Here is a 22339-nt window from a genome sequence, read left to right as displayed (position 1 = left end):
CCTTCGCCGGATGACAACCATGTCCGCTGTCTTAAAAAGACATTGGAAGATGTGCGCCGATTGGGAACTACTTCAAGCGATAAAAGGTTAGCAGAATGAAGAAGTGGGAAGAAAATTCCGCAGCTCGGCGAACATGCCAACCAATCGTGCCCCACGCTTAAGGTGTCTAGCGATATCGTCACAATTCTTCTGGGGATGGCGCCCGGTACCAATCATGCTGATTACCTGAGCGATGATGTTGTGTTTGATACAATGGAGGTGGATACATTCAAATACTAGTACAGGAAGCCTCTCGTCAAAGACGGAAGTCCTCCTCTAACAACGATGATGCGGAGATTCCATCAATGGTACATGAAAACATGCAGCGAGTCTAGGACCACGACTTCATTGGACAAGAACTATTATCTATTGATTTTGACGAGTTTTTCCAGTTCTACAATCAAAAGGCCCTCGATAAATCACTCGTGGCTTGCTACTGTCTGTGAGTACTACTTATCTATATATAGCTCAGCTCTTTCATTGCATGTATATATAATTATCCTCACTATATTATGCAGATTGAAGATCGTCGAATGCAGAAAAGCACAAATCTATGACATTGGGTTCATTAACCCAGATGTCATACATGAATGGACGGTTAAACACAATGTCTCAGAAACCGAGGACAACTTGCTACAATCGCTGCTGGAAATCAAAACAAAGATAAAATACTATTTGCTTACAACTTCAAGTGAGTGTTACTGTCTTGCGCACATTCGGTTTCCCTTATTACTCAAGGTTATGGTAATGTAACTGATGAGTTATGCATGCGTGCACAACTACCACTTTATTCTCTTAGAGATTAAGATTGAGCAGGGAGAAGTAACCGTCTTAGACTCGAGAAGAAAACATCCCGAGGACTATGCGGACATGACTCGAATGCTCTAGAAGTAAGTTCAATCGATCATTATCGCACCATTTCGGCAACTTTATTCATTTACTGATACCAAGTAATTATTTTCTTTGTCTGACAAGATTTGGAAAGAGCTCACCGCAATTTCTCCGGGATTGCCGACCGAGCTGCGATTTAAACACCCGAAAGTAAGTACTACTACCTAGTTCCGCGCATCTCCCATTGATTCTAGAGAGTTTCATCAATACCATTTAGCATGCTTGCTTATCAGTTTGATTGACCTCTATTTCTCGTAAAATGCTTGTGGCAGGAAGGCAGGAATGATTTCTGTGGATACTACATTTGCGAGTTCATCTACGACGCAACGACCTCTAATAAGCGGGGCTACTCTGAAAAACAATATGAAGTGTGTAAGCAAAAATATTTACAATTTAATTTTATTACCATCATTTGTGTTGAGTTTCATTCATACACATGTATTGACCCTCTTTTTCAATTTAGATCTGGCAGATGCAGGATGAACTCCTACCACAAGATCATATACGAGCAATTCAAGAGGAATTGGCGGGATTCTTTTTTGACCACATCATCAATCCAGCCGGAGAATACCATGTGGAAGTTGACTTCAGATGTTAGGGATTGTAAGAGATCTTATATTGTATATATGTAGCTAGCTAGCAGTGTCAAATAGATATACGAAAACTTGTTGTTCGACTAATCTCTCGGAGAAGGAGAGGTCGGTCACTTCTCTCTGTATATGTTCATGACGATCTTGTGTACTTAATGGTTCCTTCATTTGCTTACTAGCTAGCATGTCGAGTTCTCTCTATACGTATAGTACCTGGCGTCGACGAAGCATGGAGATAAGAGAGGTCACTTCTCTCTATTAGCCAGCTAACACAATATATGAAACCCCTAAATTAACCCTCCAAAACCCCCCTCCCTCCTTTAAAAAAACCCAGCTCCTGAGATGCTGACGCATGGATGCTCTTTGGTCCCGGTTGGTGTTACCAACCGAGACTAAAGGCCCTCTTGTCTAGGGACGCCGCAACGGCCACGTGGAGCCCCACCTGTCCCGGGACTAAAGGTGGTAGGCTTTATTACCGACCCTTTAGTCCCGGTTCCAGAACTGGGACAAATGGCCCTCTAGAACCAGGACAAATGGGCCTTTTTCTACTAGTGGGGTGACGATGGAATGAATGACCGGCAGTGACAATGGCGCGATTGAGAGATTTTATGGAAGGGTTGAGGAGATCTGGGAGCTTGACTACTCTGGACTGCACAACACGATGATGTTCCATGTCAGATGGGCTAATAATCTCGAAAGAGAAAACCGGTATTTCACTACCATGACTATACCCGACGCCAAGAGCGCTACCATGAACGCTATCGCAAAAAACGAGCCATTGGTACACGCTAAGCACGTGACACAATGCTTCTTCATAACCAACCCGTGCAATCCCAGCCGTGTTGACGTGAGGAGTGGCAAAAGGAATATCATTGAAATGGATGGAGCCGCCAACGAGGAAGACTATGACTAGTACAACAACCCAATGAGGGAAGATGACGATGACGATGAAGTATATGCCAAAAGAGGAATCAATACTACATTACCTAAGAAAGATCGTACTACATGGAAAAGGAAAAGTCACAATGAGAAGCTCAATTATTCTTCAATGAACAAGAAGGGAAAGAAGCTCACTCAAAAACAAAAACGTCAACGCTGAGGAACCGTTATCGGTAAAATGATGTAATATATATGTTCCTATTTTGTATACATACTTAATCGTCAAATGATGCAATATATATCACCTTAGTTATATACATTGTATCACCTTCCCTTCGTTCCCACTCTCGGAAAAAATAAAAAAAAGAAAGAGAAGAAAAGAAAAGGGAGAGAAAATAAAGGAAAAAAGAAGAAGAAACAAACAAGAAAACTGCTATATATCTACTCCTAATGTCTCAGTTGATAGTCTCCGTGGTTAATTTTCGTCCCACTGTTGGGGAACGTAGTAATGTCAAAAATTTACCTACGCACACGCAAGATTATGGTGATGCATAGCAACGAAAGGGGAGAGTGTTGTCCACGTACCCTCGTAGACCGAAAGCGGAAGCGTTAGCACAACGCGGTTGATGTAGTCGTACATCTTCACAATCCGACCGATCAAGTACCAAACGCACGACACCTCTGAGTTCAGCACACGTTCAACCCGATGACGTCCCTCGAACTCCGATCCAGCCGAGTGTTGAGGGAGAGTTTCGTCAGCACGACGGCTTGGTGACGATGATGATGTTCTACCGACGCAGGGCTTCGCCTAAGCACCGCTACAGTATTATCGAGGTGGACTATGGTGGAGGGTGAACCGCACACGGCTAAAAAGATCAAATGATCAATTGTTGTGTCTCTAGGATGCCCCTGCCCCCGTATATAAAGGAGCAAGGGGGGAGGTGCGGCCGGCCTAGACGGGGCGCGCCAGGAGGAGTCCTACTCCTACCGGGAGTAGGACTCCCTCCCTTTTCCTTGTTGGACTAGGAGAGAAGGGGGAAAGAGGAGGGAGAGAGGAAGGAAGGGGGGCGCCGCCCCCTTCTCCTTGTCCTATTCGGACTAGGGGGGGAGGGGCATGCGGCCCTGCCCTAGCCGCCTCTCCTCTTCTCCACAAGGCCCACTATGGCCCATTAAGCTCCTGGGGGGTTCCGGTAACCTCCCGGTACTCCGATAAAATCCCGATTTCACCCGGAACACTTCCGGTATCCAAACATAGGCTTCTAATACATCAATCTTCATGTCTCAACCATTTCGAGACTCCTCGTCATGTCCGTGGTCACATCCGGGACTCTGAACAACCTTCGATACATCAAAACATATAAACTCATAATATAACTATCATCGAAACGTTAAGCGTGTGGGCCCTTCGGGTTCGAGAGCTATGTAGACATGACCGACACACGTCTCCGGTCAATAACCAATAGTGGAACCTGGATGCTCATATTGGCTCCCACATATTCTACGAAGATCTTTATCGGTTAGACCGCATAACAACATATGTTGTTCCTTTTGTCATCGGTATGTTACTTGCCCGAGATTCGATCGTCGGTATCTCAATACCTAGTTCAATCTCATTACCGGCAAGTCTCTTTACTCGTTCCGCAATACATCATCCTGCAACTAACTCATTAGTTGCAATGCTTGCAAGGCTTAAGTGATGTGCATTACCGAGAGGGCCCAGAGATACCTCTCCTACAATCAGAGTGACAAATCCTAATCTCGAAATATGCCAACCCAACAAGTACCTTCGGAGACACCTGTAGAGCAACTAAACGATCGAGTGCTAAGCTAACGTAATGGGTCAAGTCAATCACATCATTCTCCTAATGATGTGATCTCATTAATCAAATGACAACTCTTTGTCTATGGTTAGGAAACATAACCATCTTCGATCAATGAGCTAGTCAAGTAGAGGCATACTAGTGACACTCTATTTGTCTATGTATTCACACATGTATCATGTTTCCGGTTAATACAATTCTAGCAAGAATAATAAACATTTATCATGATATAAGGAAATAAATAATAACTTTATTATTGCGTCTAGGGCATACTTCCTTGAGTCTCCCACTTGCACTAGAGTCAATAATCTAGATTACACAGTAATGATTCTAACACCCATGGAGCCTTGGTGCTGATCATGTTTTGCTCGTGGAAGAGGCTTAGTCAATGGGTCCCACCTGGAATAAATCCCGGATGGAATTGAAGCGTCTCTTGATGTGCTTGGTTCTCTTGTGAAATCTGGATTCCTTCGCCAAGGCAATTGCACCAGTATTGTCACAAAAGATTTTCATTGGACCCGATACACTAGGTATGACACCTAGATCGGATATGAACTCCTTCATCCAGATTCCTTCATTTGCTGCTTCCGAAGCAGCTATGTACTCCGCTTCACACGTAGATCCCGCCACAACGCTTTGTTTAGAACTGCACCAACTGACAGCCCCACCGTTCAATGTAAACATTTATATGGTTTTCGATTTAGAATCGTCTGGATCAGTGTCAAAGCTTGCATCAACGTAACTGTTTACGATGAGCTCCTTGTCACCTCCTTAAGCAAGAAACATATCCTTAGTCCTTTTCAGGTATTTCAGGATGTTCTTGACCGCTGTCCAGTGATCCACTCCTGGATTACTTTGGTACCTCCCTGCTAGACTTATAGCAAGGCACACACCAGGTCTGGTACACAGCATTGCATACATGATAGAGCGTACAGCTGAAGCATAGGGAACATCTTTCATTTTCTCTCTATCTTATGCAGTGGTCGGGCATTGAGTCTTACTCAACTTCACACCTTGTAACACAAGCAAGAACCCTTTCTTTGCTTGATCCATTTTGAACTTCTTCAAAATTTTGTCAAGGTATGTGCTTTGTGAAAGTCCAATTACGCGTCTTGATCTATCTCTATAGATCTTGATGCCCAATATATAAGCAGCTTCACCGAGGTCTTTCATTGAAAAACTCTTATTCAAGTATCCCTTTATGCTATCCAGAAATTCTATATCATTTCCAATCAACAATATGTCAGCCACATATAATATCAGAAATGCTACAGATCTCCCACTCACTTTCTTGTAAATACAGGCTTCTCCAAAAGTCTGTACAAAACCAAATGCTTTGATCACAGTATCAAAGCGTTTATTCCAACTCCGAGAGGCTTGCACCAGTCCATAAATGGATCGCTGGAGCTTGCACACTTTGTTAGCTCCCTTTGGATCGACAAAACCTTCCGGTTGCATCATATACAACTCTTCTTCCAGAAATCCATTCAGGAATGCAGTTTTGACATCCATTTGCCAAATTTCATAATCATAAAATGCGGCAATTTCTAACATGATTCGGACGGACTTAAGCATCGCTACGGGTGAGAAGGTCTCATCGTAATCAATCCCTTCAACTTGTCGAAAACCTTTCGCAACAAGTCGAGCTTTATAGATAGTAACATTACCGTCAGTGTCAATTTTCTTCTTGAAGATCCATTTATTCTCAATTGCTTGCCGATCAACGGGCAAGTCAACCAAAGTCCATACTTTGTTCTCATACATGGATCCCATCTCAGATTTCATGGCCTCAAGCCATTTCACGGAATCTGGGCTCACCATCGCTTCTTCATAGTTCGTAGGTTTGTCATGGTCTCGTAACATAACTTCCAGAACAGGATTTCTGTACCACTCTGGTGCGGATCTTACTCTGGTTGACCTACGAGGTTCAGTAACAACTTGATCTGAAGGTCCATGATCATCATCATTAACTTCCTCACTAATTGGTGTAGGTGTCGCAGAAACCGGTTTCTGCGATGAACTACTTTCCGATAGGGGAGCAGGTATAGTTACCTCATCAAGTTCTACTTTCCTCCCACTCACTTCTTTCGAGAGAAACTCCTTCTCCAGAAAGATTCCAAATTTAGCAACAAAAGTCTTGCCTTCGGATCTGTGATAGAAGGTGTACCCAAGAGTCTCCTTTGGGTATCCTATGAAGACACATTTCTCCGATTTGGGTTCGAGCTTATCAGGTTGAAGTTTTTTCACATAAGCATCGCAGCCCCAAACATTCAGAAACGACAACTTTGGTTTCTTGCCAAACCACAGTTCATAAGGCGTCGTCTAAACGGATTTCGATGGTGCCCTATTTAACGTGAATGCGTCCGTCTCTAAAGCATAACCCCAAAACGATAGCGGTAAATCAGTAAAAGACATCATAGATCGCACCATATCTAGTAGAGTACGATTACAACGTTCGGACACACCATCACGCTGTGGTGTTCCGGGTGGCGTGAGTTGCGAAACTATTCCGCATTGTTTCAAATGAAGAACAAACTCATAACTCAAATATTCTCCTCCATGATCGGATTGTAGAAACTTTATTTTCTTGTTACGATGATTTTCAACTTCACTCTGAAATTCTTTGAACTTTTCAAACGTTTTAGACTTATGTTTCATTAAGTAGATATACCCATATCTGCTTAAATCATCTGTGAAGGTGAGAAAATAACGATGTCCGCCACGAGCCTCAACATTCATTGGACCACATACATATGTATGTATGATTTCCAACAAATATGTTGCTCTCTCCATAGTTCCGGAGAACGGCGTTTTAGTCATCTTGCCCATGAGGCACGGTTCGCATGTACCAAGCGATTCATAATCAAGTGGTTCCAAAAGTCCACCAGTATGGAGTTTCTTCATGCGCTTTACACCGATATGACCTAAACGGCAGTGCCACAAATAAGTTGCACTATCATTATCAACTCTGCATCTTTTGGCTTCAATATTATGAATATGTGTGTCACTACTATCGAGGTTCAACAAAAATAGACCACTCTTCAAGGGTGCATGACCATAAAAGATATTACTCATATAAATAGAACAATCATTATTCTCTGATTTAAATGAACAACCGTCTCACATCAGACAAGATCCAGATATAATGTTCATGCTTAACGCTGGCACCAAATAACAATTACTTAGGTCTAATACTAATCCCGAAGGTATATGTAGTGGTAGTTTGCCGACTGCGATCACATCGACTTTGGAACCATTTCCCACGCGCATCGTCACCTCGTCCTTAGCCAATCTTCGCTTAATCCGTAGCCCCTATTTTGAGTTGCAAATATTAGCAACAGAACCAGTATCAAATACCCAGGTGCTACTGCAAGCATTAGTAAGGTACACATCAATAACATGCATATCATATATACCTTTGTTCACCTTGCCATCCTTCTTATCCGCCAAATACTTGGGGCCGTTCCGCTTCCAGTGACCAGTCTGCTTGAAGTAGAAGCACTCAGTCTCAGTCTTAGGTCCAGACTTGGGTTTCTTCTCCTGAGCAGCAACTTGCTTGCTGTTCTTCTTGAAGTTCCCCTTCTTCTTCCCTTTGCCCTTTTTCTTGAAACTGGTGGTCTTATTGACCATCAACACTTGATGCTCCTTCTTGATTTCTACCTCTGCAGCCTTTAGCATTGCGAAGAGCTCGGGAATCATCTTATCCATCCCTTGCATATTATAATTCATCACGAAGCTCTTGTAGCTTGGTGTTAGTGATTGAAGAATTCTGTCAATGACGCTATCATACGGAAGATTAACTCCCAGTTGAATCTAGTGACTGCAGTACCCAGACATCTTGAGTATATGCTCACTGACAGAACTATTCTTCTCCATCTTGCAGCTGTAGAACTTATTGGAGACTTCATATCTCTCAATCCGGGCATTTGCTTGAAATATTAACTTCAACTCTTGGAACATCTCATATGCTCCATGATGTTCAAAACGTCGTTGAAGTCTCGGTTCTAAGCCGTAAAGCATGGCACATTGAACTATCGAGTAGTCATCAAAACGTGACTGCCAGGAATTCACAATGCATGCAGTTCCTGGCGCAGGTGGTACACCTAGTGGTGGTTCTGGGACGTAACTCTTCTGTGCAGCAATGAGGATAATCCTCAAGTTACGGACCCAGTCCGTGTAATTGGTACCATCATCTTTCAACTTTGCTTTCTCAAGGAACGCATTAAAATTCAACGGAACAATAGCACGGCCATCTATCTACAATCAACATAGACAAGCAAGATACTATCAGGTACTAAGTTCATGATAAATTTAAGTTCAATTAATCATATTACTTAAGAACTCCCACTTAGATAGACATCCCTCTAATCCTCTAAGTGATCACGTGATCCAAATCAACTAAACCATGTCCGATCATCACGTGAGATGGAGTAGTTTCAATGGTGAATATCACTATGTTGATCATATCTACTATATGATTCACGCTCGACCTTTCGGTCTCCGTGTTCCGAGGCCATATCTGTTATATGCTAGGCTCGTCAAGTTTAACCTGAGTATTCCGCGTGTGCAACTGTTTTGCACCCGTTGTATTTGAACATAGAGCCTATCACACCTGATCATCATGTGGTGTCTCATCACGAAGAACTTTCGCAACAGTGCATACTCAGGGAGAACACTTATACTTTGATAATTTAGTGAGGAATCATCTTATAATGCTACGGTCAATCAAAGCAAGATAAGATGCATAAAAGATAAACATCACATGCAATCAATATAAGTGATATGATATGGCCATCATCATCTTGTGCTTGTGATCTCCATCTCCGAAGCACCGTCATGATCACCATCGTCACCGGCGCGACACCTTGATCTCCATCGTAGCATCCTTGTCGTCTCGCCAATCTTATGCATCTACGACTATCGCTACCGCTTAGTGATAAAGTAAAGCATTATAGGGTGATTGCATTGCATACAATAAAGCGACAACCATATGGCTCCTGCTAGTTGCCGATAACTCGGTTACAAAACATGATCATCTCATACAATAAAATTTAGCATCATGTCTTGACAATATCACATCACAACATGCACTGCAAAAACAAGTTAGACGTCCTCTACTTTGTTGTTGCAAATTTTACGTGGCTGCTACGGGCTTAGCAAGAACCGTTCTTACCTACGCATCAAAACCACAACGATAGTTTGTCAAGTTGGTGCTGTTTTAACCTTCGCAAGGACCGGGCGTAGCCACACTCGGTTCAACTAAAGTTGGAGAAACTGACACCTGCCAGCCACCTGTCTGCAAAGCACGTCGGTAGAACTAGTCTCGCGTAAGCGTACGCATAATGTCGGTCCGGGAGCTTCATCCAACAATACCGCGAAACCAAAGTATGACATGCTGGTAAGCAGTATGACTTATATCGCCCACAACTCACTTGTGTTCTAGTCGTGCATATGACATCTACGGATAAAACCTGGCTCGGATGCCACTGTTGGGGAACGTAGTAATTTCAAAAAAATTCCTACGCACACACAAGATTATGGTGATGCATAGCAACGAGAGGGGAGAGTGTTGTCCACGTACCCTCGTAGACCGAAAGAGGAAGCGTTAGCACAACACGGTTGATGTAGTCGTACGTCTTCACGATCCGACCGATCAAGTACCGAACGCACGGCACCTCCGAGTTCAGCACACGTTCAGCCCGATGATTTCCCTCGAACTCCGATCCAGCCAAGTTTTGAGGGAGAGTTTCTTCAGCACGACGGCGTGGTGACGATGATGATGTTCTACCGACGCAGGGCTTTGCCTAAGCACCGCTACAGTATTATCGAGGTGGACTATGGTGGAGGGGGGCACCGCACATGGCTAAAAATATCAAACGATCAACTGTTGTGTCTCTAGGGTGCCCCCTGCCCCCGTATATAAAGGAGCAAGGGGCGAGGTGCGGCCGGCCTAGAGGGGGCGCGCCAGGAGGAGTCCTACTCCTACCGGGAGTAGGACTCCCTTTGAGGGAGTCCTAGATTAGGGAGTGTTCGGATAGCCGGACTATACCTTCAGCCGGACTCCTGGACTATGAAGATACAAGATTGAAGACTCCGTCCCGTGTCCGGAATGGACTTTCCTTGGCGTGGAAGGCAAGCTTGGCGATACGGATATGAAGATCTCCTACCATTGTAACCGACTTTGTGTAACCCTAACCCTCTCTGGTGTCTATATAAACCAGAGGGTTTTAGTCCGTAGGACAACATACACATCAACAATCATACCATAGGCTAGCTTCTAGGGTTTAGCCTCCTCGATCTCGTGGTAGATCTACTCTTGTACTACCCATATCATCAATATTAATCAAGCAGGACGTAGGGTTTTACCTCCATCAAGAGGGCCCGAACCTGGGTAAAACTTCATGTCCCTTGCCTCCTGTTACCATCCGGCCTAGACGCACAGTTCGGGACCCCCTACCCGAGATCCAACGGTTTTGACACCGACACCCTCCCTTTTCCTTCTTGGACTAGGAGAGGAGGGGGAAAGAGGAGGGAGAGAGGAAGGAAAGGGGGGGTTGCCCCCCCCTTCTCCTTGTCCTATTCGGACTAGGGGGGTGGGGCACACGGCCCTGCCCTAGCCGCCTATTCTCTTCTCCACAAGGCCCACTATCGCCCATTAAACTCCCGGGGGGTTCCGGTAACCTCTCGGTACTCTGGTAAAATCCCGATTTCACCCGGAACACTTCCGATATCCAAACATAGCCTTCCAATATATCAATCTTCATGTCTCGACCATTTCGGGACTCCTCGTCATGTCGGTGTTCACATCTGGGACTCCGAAAAACCTTCGGTACATCAAAACATATAAACTCATAATATAACTGTCATCGAAACGTTAAGCATGCGGACCCTACGGGTTCGAGAACTATGTAGACATGACCGAGACACGTCTCCAGTCAATAACCAATAGCGGAAGCTGGATGCTCATATTGGCTCCCACATATTCTATGAAGATCTTTATCGGTCAGACCGCATAACAACATACGTTGTTCCTTTTGTCATCGGTATGTTACTTTCCCGAGATTCGATCGTCGGTATCTCAATACCTAGTTCAATCTCGTTACCGACAAGTCTCTTTACTCGTTCCGTAATACATCATCCTGCAACTAACTCATTAGTTGCAATGCTTGCAAGGCATAAGTGATGTGCACTACCGAGAGGGCCCAGAGATACCTCTCCGACAATCGGAGTGAAAAATCCTAATATCAAAATATGCCAACCCCACAAGTCCCTTCGGAGACACCTGTAGAGCACCTTTATAATCACCCAGTTATGTTCTGACGTTTGGTAGCACACAAAGTGTTCCTCCGGTAAACGGGAGTTGCATAATCTCATAGTCATAGGAACATGTATAAGTCATGAAGAAAGCAATAGCAACATACTAAACGATCGAGTGCTAAGCTAACGGAATGGGTCAAGTCAATCACATCATTCTCCTAATGATGTGATCTCATTAATGAAATGAAAACTCTTTGTCCATGGTTACGACACATAACCATCTTCGATCAATGAGCTAGTCAAGTAGAGGCATACTAGTGACACTCTGTTTGTCTATGTATTCACACATGTATCATGTTTCCGGTTAATACAATTCTAGCATGAATAATAAACATTTATCATGATATAAGGAAATAAATAATAACTTTATTATTTCCTCTAGGGCATATTTCCTTCACCCACCTCCCCTGGTTTTTTTCGTCCTCCCTCCCACCTCCCAATTCCGCCGCAGTAACGATCCTAGCTCCCAGTTTCATCGGTTTTTTATTCGCCCCCCTCCCACTGGCTGGACAAACCCAGCGTTTACTTGGCAACACAATGAATTCACATATGGTGATTGATTTCTTCTTTGGTAACCCAACTAACGGATGGTAATCAATCTTCAAATACCAAAACCAAACATACAGGGCAACAATCAATTCACGTATCACAGATTCTTCTTTAGTACCCAGCTTAACTCACGAATGGTGATCAATCTCCAAACAAAGGAAACAGTTAACCTCTACATCACCGTCGTTTACCTCTCGCCAATACCAAATTCATAGTAGGCATATCACCTACGCGACATGGTGTTGGTCCAGACCCCTATGACATGATGTTGGGATCATGTCACAACACCACGCCGTCCTATGCGCCGATTGTGTTTCGCCCATGATTAACTAATCTGATTCCCGATCCACGATCCAACATGAGAAGCCCTATTCCCTCCCCCATCTCGTATATTCTCCTGTGGCGGCATGACAAGTCGAGCGGCGCAGGGGCAGCAACACGATGTGCTTATGGTGCATCAGAGGCCAGGCGTGAGGTACCCATTCATCCTCTCCTCCTAACCCTACGTCAGCTCTCTCCTCTTGGCCATCTCTCCGGGAATGGCACGCGGCGGCGACGATGCATGAACGCGGAGTGGCTCGTTGAGTTGGATGGGGCTCACACGGCGTGTGCGTGGTGGGCCTAATTGGCGCGGTGGCGGCAGTGGTTGAAGGACGTGCTTGCTTGAGGTCATTCGGCCATTATGCTACATGGCACAGCGCATGTATCGGTGTGCCAAGGTGGAGGGGAGGTGATGGCCAAAGACGCATGTGTCTGAGCCCTAAGGACGCGGTGCTGCAATGCCTATGTTCGCTAGGATCTCACGTGGCAATAATCGGGGGAGGTCATCCAGCTTCAGTGGGCATCAGAAAACGGCCATTGCTAGCTAGCTTGTGTGTCTTGCATCAGTAGAGCACAGAGCGAGGGAGAGGGACATATAATTCCACTCCCATGGGAAGATGTGTGCAAAGAGGAGGCTCGGTCTATAGTTTTCCCCACTGTCAAAGTGGTTAGGCTGTCATATATTCCAGGGCTTCACCTCGCCTATAGAGGCACCACATTCTAATTGGATGTTAAAGACTCAAAGGTAATTCAACAATTGCTTTGATATTCCTATGTTTCCACTATGAACTAACATTAAGTAAATTTGTCTATACATACATTGATGCTCCTTGCAAGTCACAGCAGCTCATGTTTTATTTCTTTCTGTAACTAGATGCAACACACGGGCAAGATGAAGATTAGAGAAGGCAATTAAGGAGGGAGAGTCATGTTGAAGTTTAGTTTGTATGGTTATAGATTTTAATCCTTGTGCGGATGGTGGTGTTCTTGAAGTTTCATTTGGTGCTGCTGTCATCAGTCTTATACTTTCATCATCTTGTACATCAAGTATAGTGGTTAATGGTTTTGGTCAACTCTGCATTTTATTTCCTCAGAATTACCTCACCGTATTTTGTGGACAACAAAAGTAACAGTATGGTAATTGGTAAAAGTTTTTGGGCCTATAATATCAGAGTGTGTGTGTGTGTGTCTGTCTGAGAAAGAGAGAGAGAGAGAGAATTTAGATATCATTTGTGTTGGGGAACGTTGTAGAAAACAAAAATTTTCCTACGGTTTCACCAAGATCCATCTAGGAGTTCATCTAGCAACGAGTGATCGGATTGCATCTACATACCTTTGTAGATCACGCGCGGAAGCGTTCAAAGAATGGGGATGAGGAAGTCGTACTCGACGTGATCCAAATCACCGGAGATCCTAGCGCCGAACGGACGGCACCTCCGTGTTCAACACACATACGGTCAGCGTGACGTCTCCTCCTTCTTGATCCAGCAAGGGGGGAGGAGAGGTTGATGAAGATCCAGTAGCACGACGGCGTGGTGGTGGATGCACGAGTCACCGCAGCAGGGCTTCGCCGTTCTACTGCGAGAGGGAGAGGTGTAGCAGGGGAGAGGGAGGCGCCAAGAGTCAAGGGTGCGGCTGCCCCTCCCTCCCCCGCCCCCCTTTATATAGGCTACCCAAGGGGGGCGCCGGCCCTAGGAGATGGGATCTCCTAGGGGGGGCGGCGGCCAAGGGTGGAGTGGCCCCCAAGGCAAGTGGGGCGCCCTCCCAACCTAGGGTTTCCAACCCTAGGTGCAGGGGGTGGGCCAAGGGGGGCGCACCAGCCCACTATGGGCTGGTTCCCCTCCCCACTTCAGCCCATGGGGCCCTCCGGGATGGGTGGTCCCACCCGGTGGACCCCCGGGACCCATCCGGTGGTCCCGGTACAATACCGGTGACCCCCGAAACTCTCCCGATGGCCGAAACTGCACTTCCTATATATAATTCTTCACCTCCGGACCATTCCGGAACTCCTCGTGACGTCTGGGATCTCATCCGGGACTCCGAACAACTTTCGGATTACTGCATATTCATATCTCTACAACCCTAGCGTCACCGAACCTTAAGTGTGTAGACCCTACGGGTTCGGGAGACATGTAGACATGACCGAGATGGCTCTCCAGTCAATAACCAACAGCGGGATCTGGATACCCATGTTGGTTCCCACATGCTCCTCGATGATCTCATCGGATAAACCACGATGTCGAGGATTCAAGCAACCCCGTATACAATTCCCTTCGTCAATCGGTACGTTACTTGCCCGAGATTCGATCGTAGGTATCCCAATACCTCGTTCAATCTCGTTACCGGCAAGTCACTTTACTCGTACCGTAATGCATGATCCCGTGACCAGACACTTGGTCACTTTGAGCTCATTATGATGATGCATTACCGAGTGGGCCCAGAGATACCTCTCCGTCATACGGAGTGACAAATCCCAGTCTTGATCCGTGTCAACCCAATAGACACTTTCGGAGATACCCGTAGTATACCTTTATAGTCACCCAGTTACGTTGTGACGTTTGGTACACCCAAAGCACTCCTACGGTATCCAGGAGTTACACGATCTCATGGTCTAAGGAAAAGATACTTGACATTGGAAAAACTCTAGCAAACGAACTATACGATCTTGTGCTTAGTTTAGGATTGGGTCTTGTCCATCACATCATTCTCCTAATGATGTGATCTCGTTATCAATGACATCCAATGTCCATAGTCAGGAAACCATGACTATCTGTTGATCAACGAGCTAGTCAACTAGAGGCTTACCAGGGACATGTTGGTGTCTATGTATTCACACATGTATTATGATTTCCGGATAACACAATTATAGCATGAATAAAAGACAATTATCATGAACAAGGAAATATAATAATAATCCTTTTATTATTGCCTCTAGGGAATATTTCCAACAGTCTCCCACTTGCACTAGAGTCAATAATCTAGTTACATTGTGATGAATCAAACACCCATGGAATTCTGGTGTTGATCATGTTTTGCTCTAGGGAGAGGTTTAGTCAACGGATCTGCTACATTCAGGTCCGTATGTACTTTACAAATATCTATGTCTCCATCTTGAACATTTTCACGAATGGAGTTGAAGCGACGCTTGATGTGCCTGGTCTTCTTATGAAACCTGCGCTCCTAGGCAAGTGCAATAGCTCCAGTGTTGTCACAGAAGAGCTTGATCGGCCCCGGCGCATTGGGTATGACTCCTAGGTCGGTGATGAACTCCTTCACCCAGATTGCTTCATGTGTTGCCTTCGAGGCCGCCATGTACTCCGCTTCACATGTAGATCCCGCCACGACGCTCTGCTTGCAACTGCACCAGCTTACTGCCCCACCATTCAAAATATACACGTATCCGGTTTGTGACTTAGAGTCATCCAGATCTATGTCGAAGCTAGCGTCGACGTAACCATTTACGACGAGCTCTTCGTCACCTCCATAAACGAGAAACATTTCCTTAGTCCTTTTCAGGTACTTCAGGATATTCTTGACCACTGTCCAGTGTTCCTTGCCGGGATTACTTTGGTACCTACCTACCAAACTTACGGCAAGGTTTACATCAGGTCTGGTACACAGCATGGCATACATAATAGAACCTATGGCTGAGGCATAGGGGATGACACTCATCTTTTCTATATCTTCTGCCGTGGTCGGACATTGAGCAGAGCTCAATTTCACACCTTGCAACACAGGCAAGAACCCCTTCTTAGACTGATCCATATTGAACTTCTTCAATATGTTATCAAGGTATGTGCTTTGTGAAAGACCTATGACGCGTCTTGATCTATCTCTATAGATCTTGATGCCTAATATATAAGCAGCTTCTCCAAGGTCCTTCATTGAAAAACTCTTATTCAAGTAGGCCTTAATGCTGTCCAAAAGTTCTATATCATTTCCCATCAAAAGTATGTCATCTACATATAATATGAGAAATGCTACAGAGCTCCCACTCACTTTCTTGTAAACGCAGGCTTCTCCATAAGTCTGTATAAACCCAAATGCTTTGATCATCTCATCAAAGCAAATGTTCCAACTCCGAGATGCTTGCACCAGCCCATAAATCGAGCGTTGGAGCTTGCACACCTTGTCATCATTCTTAGGATCGACAAAACCTTCCGGCTGCATCATATACAATTCTTCCTTAAGGAAACCATTAAGGAATGCTGTTTTGACGTCCATTTGCCATATCTCATAATCATAGAATGCGGCAATTGCTAACATGATTCGGACGGACTTCAGCTTCGCTACGGGAGAGAAAGTCTCATCGTAGTCAACCCCTTGAACTTGCCGATAACCCTTAGCGACAAGTCGAGCTTTATAGATGGTAACATTACCATCCGCGTCTATCTTCTTCTTAAAGATCCATTTGTTTTCTATCGCTCGCCGATCATCGCGCAAGTCTGTCAAAGTCCATACTTTGTTTTCATACATGAATCATATCTCGTATTGCATGGCTTCAAGCCATTTGTTGGAATCTGGGCCCGCCATCGCTTCTTCATAGTTCAAAGGTTCACCGTTGTCTAACAACATGATTTCCAAGACAGGGTTGCCGTACCACTCTGGTGCGGAACGTGTCCTTGTGGACCTACGAAGTTCAGTAGCAACTTGATCTGAAGTTTCATGATCATCATCATTAACTTCCTCTCTAGTCGGTGCAGGCACCTCAGGAACATTTTCTTGAGTAGCACCACTTTCCGGTTCAAGAGGTAATACTTCATCAAGTTCTACTTTCCTCCCACTTACTTCTTTCGAGAGAAACTCTTTCTCTAGAAAGGATCCATTCTTGGCAACAAAGATCTTGCCTGCGGATCTGAGGTAGAAGGTATACCCAATAGTTTCTTTAAGGTATCCTATGAAGATGCATTTTTCCGACTTGGGTTTGAGCTTTTCAGGTTGAAGTTTCTTGACGTAAGCATCGCATCCCCAAACTTTTAGAAACGATAGCTTAGGTTTCTTCCCAAACCATAATTCATACGGTGTCGTCACAACGGATTTCGACGGAGCCCTATTTAAAGTGAATGCGGCAGTCTCTAAAGCATAGCCCCAAAATGATAGCGGTAAATCGGTAAGAGACATCATAGATCGCACCATATCTAATAGAGTGCGATTACGACGTTCGGACACACCATTATGCTGAGGTGTTCCAGGCGGCGTGAGTTGTGAAACTATTCCACATTTTCTTAAGTGTGTGCCAAATTCGTGACTCAAGTATTCTCCTCCACGATCTGATCGCAGGAACTTGATTTTCCTGTCACGTTGATTTTCAACCTTACTCTGAAATTCCTTGAACCTTTCAAAGGTCTCAAACTTGTGTTTCATTAAGTAGACATACCCATATCTACTCAAGTCATCAGTGAGGGTGAGAACATAACGATAACCACCGCGAGCCTCAACACTCATTGGACCGCACACATCAGTATGTATGATTTCCAATAAGTTGGTTGCTCGCTCCATTGTTCCTGAGAACGGAGTCTTGGTCGTTTTACCCATGAGGCATGGTTCGCACGTGTCAAATGATTCGTAATCAAGAGACTCTAAAAGTCCATCTGCATGGAGCTTCTTTATGCGTTTGACACCTATGTGACCAAGGCGGCAGTGCCACAAGTATGTAGGACTATCATTATCAACCTTACATCTTTTGGTACTCACACTATGAATATGTGTAGCATTACGCTCGCGATTCATTAAGAATAAACCATTCACCATCGGAGCATGACCATAAAACATATCTCTCATATAAATAGAACAACCAATATTCTCGGATTTAAATGAGTAGCCATCTCCTATTAAACGAGATCCTGATACAATGTTCATGCTCAAACTTGGCACTAAATAACAATTATTGAGGTTCAAAACTAATCCCGTAGGTAAATGTAGAGGTACCGTGCCAACGGCGATCACATCGACCTTGGAACCATTCCCGACGCGCATCGTCACCTCGTCCTTCGCTAGTCTCTGCTTATTCCGCAGCTCCTGCTTTGAGTTACAAATGTGAGCAACTGCACCGGTATCAAATACCTAGGAGCTACTACGAGTACTGGTAAGGTACACATCAATTACATGTATATCACATATACCTTCCGTTTTGCCGGCTTCTTGTCCGCTAAGTATTTGGGGCAGTTCCGCTTCCAGTGACCACTTTCCTTGCAATAAAAGCACTCGCTCTCGGGCTTGGGTCCATTCTTTGGCTTCTTCCCGGCAACTTGCTTGTCGGGCGCGGCAACTCCCTTGCCGTCCTTCTTGAAGTTCTTCTTACCCTTGCCTTTCTTGAACTTAGTGGTTTTATTCACCATCAACACTAGATGTTCGTTTTTGACTTCTACCTCTGCTGATTTCAGCATTGCAAATACTTCAGGAATGGTCTTTTCCATCCCCTGCATATTGAAGTTCATCACAAAGCTCTTGTAGCTCGGTGGAAGCGACTGAAGGATTCTGTCAATGACCGCGTCATCCGGGAGATTAACTCCCAGCTGAGTCAAGCGGTTATGTAACCCAGACATAGTGAGTATGTGCTCACTGACAGAACTGTTTTCCTCCATCTTACAGCTGAAGAACTTGTCGGAGACTTCATATCTCTTGACCCGGGCATGAGCTTGAAAAACCATTTTCAGCTCTTCGCTCATCTCATATGCTCCGTGTCTCTCAAAACGCTTTTGGAGCCCCGGCTCTAAGCTGTAAAGCATGCCGCATTGAACGAGGGAGTAATCATCGGTACGTGTCTGCCAAGCGTTCATAACGTCTTGTTCTGCAGGGAGAACAGGTGCTTCACCTAGCGGTGCTTGTAGGACATAATCTTTCTTGGCAGCTATGAGGATGATCCTCAGGTTCCCGACCCAGTCCGTATAGTTGCTGCCTTCGTCTTTCAGCTTGGTTTTCTCTAGGAACGCGTTGAAGTTGAGGACAACGTTGGCCATTTGATCTACAATACATGTTGTAAAGATTTTAGACTAAGTTCATGATAATTAAGTTCATCTAATCAAATTATTCAATGAACTCCCACTTAGATAGACATCCCTCCAGTCATCTAAGTATAACATGATCCGAGTTAACTAGGCCGTGTCCGATCATCACGTGAGACGGACTAGTCAACATCGGTGAACATCTTCATGTTGATCGTATCTTCTATACGACTCATGCTCGACCTTTCGGTCTTCTGTGTTCCGAGGCCATGTCTGTACATGCTAGGCTCGTCAAGTCAACCTAAGTGTTTGCATGTGTAAATCTGTCTTACACCCGTTGTATGTGAACGTTGGAATCTATCACACCTGATCATCACGTGGTGCTTCGAAACAACGAACTGTCGCAACGGTGCACAGTTAGGGGGAACACTTTATTGAAATTATTATGAGGGATCATCTTATTTACTACCGTCGTTCTAAGTAAACAAGATGCAAAAACATGATAAACATCACATGCAATCAAATAATAATAGTGACATGATATGGCCAATATCACATAGCTCCTTTGATCTCCATCTTGGGGCTCCATGATCATCTTGTCACCGGCATGACACCATGATCTCCATCATCATGATCTCCATCATCGTGTCTCCATGAAGTTGCTCGCCAACTATTACTTCTACTACTATGGCTAACACGTTTAGCAATAAAGTAAAGTAATTTACATGGCGTTTCTCAATGACACGCGGGCCATACAAAAAAATAAAGACAACACCTATGGCTCCTGCCGGTTGTCATACTCATCGACATGCAAGTCGTGATTCCTATTACAAGAACATGATCTCATACATCACATATATATCATTCATCACAACTTTGGCCATATCACATCACAGAACACTTGCTGCAAAAACAAGTTAGACGTCCTCTAGTTGTTGTTGCAAGTTTTACGTGGCTGCAAGAGGGTTCTAGCAAGAACGTTTTCTTACCTATGTTAAAGCCACAACGTGATTTGTCAACTTCTATTTACCCTTCATAAGGACCCTTTTCATCAAATCCGCTCCAACTAAAGTGGGAGAGAAAGACACCCGCCAGCCACCTTATGCAACTAGTGCATGTCAGTCGGTGGAACCGATCTCACGTAAGCGTACGTGTAAGGTTGGTCCGGGCCGCTTCATCCCACAATACCGTTGAAGCAAAATAAGACTAGTAGCGGCAAGAAAGTTGACAACATCTACGCCCACAACAAATTGTGTTCTACTCCTGCAAAAGAACTACGCATAGACCTAGCTCATGATGCCACTGCTGGGGAACGTTGCAGAAAACAAAAAATTTCCTACGGTTTCACCAAGATCCATCTAGGAGTTCATCTAGCAACGAGTGATCGGATTGCATCTACATACCTTTGTAAATCACGCGCGGAAGCGTTCAAAGAACGGGGATGAGGAAGTCGTACTCGACGTTATCCAAATCACCGGAGATCCTAGCGCCGAACGAACGGCACCTCCATGTTCAACACGCGTACGGTCAGCGTGACGTCTCCTCCTTCTTGATCCAGCAAGGGGGAGGAGAGGTTGATGAAGATACAGCAGCACGACGGCATGGTGGTGGATGCAGGAGTCACCGCAGCTGGGCTTCACCGTTCTACTGCGAGAGGGAGAGGTGTAGCAGGGGAGAGGGAGGCGCCAAGAGTCAAGGGTGCGGCTGCCCCTCCCAGCCTTTATATAGGCTCCCCAAGGGGGGGCGCCAGCCCTAGGAGATGGGATCTCCTAGGGGGGGCGGCGGCCAAGGGTGGAGTGGCCCCCAAGGCAAGTGCCCCCCCCCCACCCTAGGGTTTCCAACCCTAGGCGCAGGGGGTGGGCCAAGGGGGGCGCACCAGCCCACTATGGGCTGGTTCCCCTCCCCACTTCAGCCCATGGGGCCCTCCGGGATGGGTGGTCCCACCCGGTGGACCCCCGGGACCCATCCGATGGTCCCGGTACAATGCCGGTGACCCCCGAAACTCTCCCGATGGCCGAAACTGCACTTCCTATATATAATTCTTCACCTCCGGACCATTCCGGAACTCCTTGTGACGTCCGGGATCTCATACGGGACTCCAAACAACTTTCGGGTTACTGCATATTCATATCTCTACAACCCTAGCGTCACCGAACCTTAAGTGTGTAGACCCTACGGGTTCGAGAGACATGTAGACATGACCGAGATGGCTCTCCGGTCAATAACCAACAGCGGGATCTGGATACCCATGTTGGCTCCCACATGCTCCTCGATGATCTCATCGGATGAACCACGATGTATAGGATTCAAGCAACCCCGTATACAATTCCCTTCGTTAATCGGTACGTTACTTGCCCGAGATTCGATCGTCGGTATCCCAATACCTCGTTCAATCTCGTTACCGGCAAGTCACTTTACTCGTACCGTAATGCATGATCCCGTGACCAGACACTTGGTCACTTTGAGCTCATTATGATGATGCATTACCGAGTGGGCCCAGAGATACCTCTCCGTCATACGGAGTGACAAATCCCAGTCTTGATCCGTGTCAACCCAATAGACACTTTCGGAGATACCCGTAGTATACCTTTATAGTCACCCAGTTACGTTGTGACGTTTGGTACACCCAAGTAACTCCTACGGTATCCGGGAGTTACACGATCTCATGGTCTAAGGAAAAGATACTTGACATTGGAAAAACTCTAGCAAACGAACTATACGATCTTGTGCTTAGTTTAGGATCGGGTCTTGTCCATCACATCATTCTCCTAATGATGTGATCTCGTTATCAATGACATCCAATATCCATAGTCAGGAAACCATGACTATCTGTTGATCAACGAGCTAGTCAACTAGAGGCTTAACAGGGACATGTTGGTGTCTATGTATTCACACATGTATTACGATTTCCGGATAACACAATTATAGCATGAATAAAAGACAATTATCATGAACAAGGAAATATAATAATAATCCTTTTATTATTGCC

Source organism: Triticum urartu, chromosome 7A (genome assembly GCF_056163025.1).
Source record: "Triticum urartu cultivar PI428250 chromosome 7A, HENAU_Tu73, whole genome shotgun sequence".
In the NCBI taxonomy this organism is placed as follows: Eukaryota; Viridiplantae; Streptophyta; class Magnoliopsida; order Poales; family Poaceae; genus Triticum; species Triticum urartu.
This window is presented reverse-complemented; position numbering follows the sequence as displayed.